The sequence below is a fragment of the Cupressus sempervirens genome, chromosome 5 (genome assembly GCF_028749045.1).
Source record: "Cupressus sempervirens isolate cs-2001-9-10 chromosome 5, ASM2874904v1, whole genome shotgun sequence".
In the NCBI taxonomy this organism is placed as follows: domain Eukaryota; kingdom Viridiplantae; phylum Streptophyta; class Pinopsida; order Cupressales; family Cupressaceae; genus Cupressus; species Cupressus sempervirens.
In genome coordinates, this window is record NC_143122.1 from 922,674,440 (window position 1) to 922,679,861 (window position 5,422).

Below are 5,422 nucleotides of genomic sequence, written 5' to 3' on the forward strand. Positions count from 1 at the left end.
ACTACTTTTCAGGTATCATGTCTCTATACTATTGTTTATAAATCACATATATCTTTTTTATCCCTTCGACTTGTGTTATGAAAACTTAACCTCATCATCAGGACACAATGTGGAACATGTCCTGAAATGCATGTTACCTAACCATCAAAACTCTATCCATAAGACCACAATCTCTTTCTTCTACTCTGCTAGAATTCATAGAATTACTGCTATGTTGACATCAATGAAAAAAGAAGTCATGAATGCAACATGTCAATACTTCCACATTCTCTCCAATGCTTAGGATACTCCCCCAAAGGAATACAATCACCATTCATAATAACAATCTCCCTCTTTAGGATTTATGGAAACATAGATGAAAAACATCTAGGATCTAGGAATACCAAACAACACTTTGCTACTATTGCTAGTGTTCTCATCTTTTCAAATCCTCCTCATCAATAAAATCTAAAATCCTCTAGAACATTATTGTTTTCTATAACTTTTAGGATTGGTATCAATTTTTCACACACTAAACAACTCTTAGCTTCTCCCCTATAAATAAATCTATACTTATCTTCCCTTTTCACATTAATAACACTTCAAGTTGTGTATCTCCCCCACAAAGATATTCCTTGTTTACATGAATCTTTGTAAATGTCCCTAATATATCATCTATCTCCCCCCCATTCATCTATAGGATGTTGTCACATTTCTCTGCCCATATTTCTCACTTCTCTCCCATAATTTAGGAGATGTTTTTCATGCATTCTCTCCCCCATTGACATCAATGTCAAAGGCCTCATTATGTCAATAATTTATTCCAAATATTCAATCATCTCAAGTGTCCAAAGATACTATATAAGACCAATTACCAAGAGTCCTTAATGACTCTTCTCATCATAGATACTCCACTATATAGAAAGCATCAACATTCAATCCAATCAAACAATAGTGCTACGTACCACTGGACTAATGAAAACTTTGCATCATTTACTCTGAAGTAGGCAGAGGCATAACCCCAAGAATACCTCTTAGGTACTCAAATGTATCTTTAGGAAAAGGCTTTGTAAAGATATCTACAATCTGATCTCTTTTATTGGAGCTTTTTCTTTCAAAATAGGATACTTAATAGATATATGCTTAGTGTTAGAATGTAATATAAGATTCTTAGACATACTTACTATACTTGTGTTATCACAATATATGATCATAGGTACTCAAAATTCTATCCCAATATCCTTTAGCATCTACTTCATTCATATGAATTGATTACAATTATTTTTTGCTACCACATACTCTGCCTCAGCTATGCTCTGTGAAATATATCTTGTTTCTTGCTTAGCCAAGAAACCAATCTTCCTCCAAGAAAGAATTGGAAAATGACCACACCACCCTCACCAAATCATAACCAAGAATTCAACAACATGGAGACAAAGAGATGACAAAATGCTTCACAAAGTATTCTTTTATTATACTTGAAATTCCTTACAACGTCAACAAGATGATATCACAAGTATGACTTCTTCCAAAAGAAGTTTACAAATGCTTCAACATAAGAAAACTCCCAAATAAGAGTTTCCACAAGAAAAATCTTCACACCAAGAGAACTTCCACAAAGAATAACTTCACCAAGAAGAAACTTTCTCGCAAGACCTTACACACTAAGATCTTTCACCTCCAAGCTTTCTTACAAGAGCTTACACTTGAAGAGCTTGATTACAAATGCTCATAAGCCTTTCTTATAGAGTCACTTACCACCCTAGATATTACAAATGCAAACAATGTGGGATAAAAGGTAAATACAACTACCTTAAAATACATATTAAATTCCCACCCAAATACAGCTAAGCACTACCATGCGGGCTAATTAGAAAATTGAATTCCCTTTTTGGATCACAATAAATATTAAATGCATGATTTAAGGACCTTTCCACAAACTTCTAAGATGCCACCTACACACCTCAGTAAATGAAATGACAAACATTTTCTTATATTTCTGTTTACACCACCTATGTACCTTGAAAATAGAAATTCCTTTTTCCCCTCTTTTTCCCTTTTTTTATTTTTTAAATAATTTTTCTTCTAATTTTTGTCACTTTCTCTCTCCTCCACAATTTTTTATTTTTATTTTTTGTTATATATATATATATATATATATATATATATATATATATATTCTCTTCTTACAACACATAGCTAGAACATGTGTCTACTGCTGAAAATACTCCTCTACAATGAAATTTTGTCTGAGTATAACTTTCATCCTCTTCTAATCTTGTTGAATTAAAGACACCTATAATAAACTCAACAATTTCATAGAAATCTTCCTTTGCATACCACACATCACTAACAAGATACTCATGTAAACCGCCATCATCTTTCAAATTCATCTCAAAGACAACATCCCATGATTTGTAAGAATTTACCTCTTTTGACATATTCATCTTCACTTGCCTCTTTCATGTCATCAACAATGTATGTAACTTCTTCACTTTCTTAATCTCCAAGTTAGGCACTATACTCTTCCTCCATTTATGCAATCTTAAAATCATCTTGATCTACTTTAAACACACAAATCTTGTCATCTTGATGCTCTTCCTCTTCTCTTTCATCTTCTTCAACTTCAAGTTCACAAATATTCTCCTCTTCATCCTCTTTCTCTTCTTTTGTATCACATGTCTGATACTCCACTAGCCTTCTTTCTTTTCGGCAATCAAAGAATTCTCAACATCTCTTTTCTGGTGACACACTCTTCTCTTCCACAACTCTATTGCTAATTCATTCACTTGCTTCTACAAATAAAATAATGCAACTCACAATGCCTCTTTATTTCATGCTCTAATTTTCTCAAGTCTAGGAACCCTTAGAATCCATCCAATCACAAAATTCTTCTTCTTCTTTCTCTTCTCCATGCTCAAGTCTATATAGGAAAAACTTAATGCAATTCAAGCACCTCATGCAAATTGCCTAACAATCAGTAATCTGTCTACACACTTAGCTGAAATCGTGATCCTCATGCAAACTACCTCATAGTCGATGATCTATTTACACACTCAAGAACTTATTCTTCACAAACTTCACCCAACCCAAGTTCCTAGTGCAAACTACCTCAAATTCGATGATCTATCCACACACTCTAGAACTTATACTCATTTAAAATCCTTCCTCTTGAAGAGCTTATACTCAAAGAGCTTATACTTGAAGAACTTATACTTGAAGAGCTTGTACTTGAAGAGCTTACACTTGAAGAGATTTATTACAAATTCTCATAAGCCTTTCGTATATAAGAACTTACCACCCAAGATATTACAAACACAACCAATGTAGGATAAAAGGTAAATACAACTACCTTAAAACAAATATTAAATTCCCACCCAAATACAACTAAGCACCACCATGTGGGCCAATTAGAAAATTAAATTACCTTTGTGGATCACAATAAATATTAAATTCATGATTTAAGGAACTTTCAACACAATTATAAGATACCACCTACACACCTCGATAAATGAAATGACAACCATATTTTTATTTTTCAATTTATGCCACCTATGCACCTTGAAAATAGAAATTCCTTTTTCCCCTCTTTTTCCCTTTTTAATTTTTTAAAACTATTTTTCCTCTAATTTTTGTCACTTTTGTTGGAATTATGATATATTTGTCATTAGTCACAACACTTATTCAATTCTAAATTCTTACCGAGCTCATCACCTAGTCTATAGTTCACACTGAGCATTTAGCGGTTACCTTATAAATTTCGTAGGTAAACAGTTGATACTGAGCATTTCTTTGGAAACTGAGCATATGGGTAGTTTAGCAGTATTTACCAAGTTCACAGTGGTTACTGTGTAGAATAGTGGTTACCAAGTAGAATAGTGTTCTCCAAGAAGTTAGTGGTTACTAAGCAAAATAGTGTTCCCCAAGCAGTCAATGCTCACCGAGTCATCAGAAGAACTTAGTGTTTATCGAGTGATCAAGGTAAACAAATAACTTAGTGTTTACCGAGTGATCAAGGTAAACAAAGAACTTAGTGTTTACCGAGTGACCAAGGTATACAAAGGAATTAGTGATTACCGAGTAAACAAGGTAAATGAAGGAATCAGTGTTTACCAAGTGAAGAAGGTTATCAATGGATTCAATTTTTACCGAGTGACACAATATTCACTAAGTCACCAATGGTTACTGAGTTCCAAGCTACTTAGAATGATTAGTATGGATCATGCCTCTACTCTTACCAAGTGCATGATGATGTAGTGTATTGTAGTGGATGTCGAGTATCAAAAGGTCACCGAGTCAGTTTGTGGAACCCAAGTTTTCTACCACCTAGCCGACTCAGTAATGCTTGTTCACTTGTGTTTGGCCGACTTTGCTAGTGTAAATATTGGAATGGTATATATCATTTCAAATGATGAGATGTTGAATATCGTTGGTTGTGTTGTCTTGCAATAATTTGAGAAGAGGGAAAGTGAATCACTAGTAGAACAAAGGAATACAACAAGGTCAACATTGATACAGAAAAGATATATCCATCACATCAGGTGATCAAAGCACAAAGGATCTTATCAGCAATCAGTTGTAACCAGATCCACTACTTCATCCTAACAAGTGAATCAGTTTGCTAAATCCTTTAATAAGTTAGACTTGATAGTCTTTTGTAAATCTCCTAACAAAGTGAATACTTCATTGTATGTTTGTAAATCCTTTAACAAGGTGGATCTAGCAATCCTACTTGCTCCTGACAGGGTAGATCATTAGAAGTGATCATTGTAAGCCTTAACCAGCCAACTCTATAATATAGTATTGAAGTTTTGTTGGTATCATCCCTACCCTAGTTTTACTTTCTAATTGGAAGGTTTCTGAGTCACCAAATCTATGTGTTCATGTGTTACAAATGTTTATCTTTTCATGCATACAATAGATTAGATGGATGAATGGTAAATATGTTATTATGCAGAATTGGATTAAAGTTTTTGGGTTACTGATTCACCCTCCCCTCTTAGTAACCTTGTTAGTCTTGATTATTTCCAACAATTGGTATCAGAGCATTGTGGTTCTCAGGATACAAGTTTGACAACTTGAGCAAAGATCAAGGACAATGGAGATATTCAGACTTGACAAATCTATTGAAAATGAAAAACTAGGTCTAGAAATGGCCATGACTCAACTCAAAGAAGCAAAGGCGCATCTTTCTCAATCTTTGAAAAGAAGGAAGGAACTTGCAGGACAAATGAATGAACATCAGTATATTGAAGAAAGGATTGAAGACCTTTTACCATCAAATAGTTCAAATGAAGCTAATGAAGCAATCAAGGAGCTCCTAGCAAAGAATGGTTCTCTGTAGGAAGAAGTAAGAAAGCTCAAAAGAGAACAAGAAGTCTAATCCATCAGGTCATGTGAAGTTTTGGAACAAAGAAACAAGGGAAATGAAGACTTAGAGGTA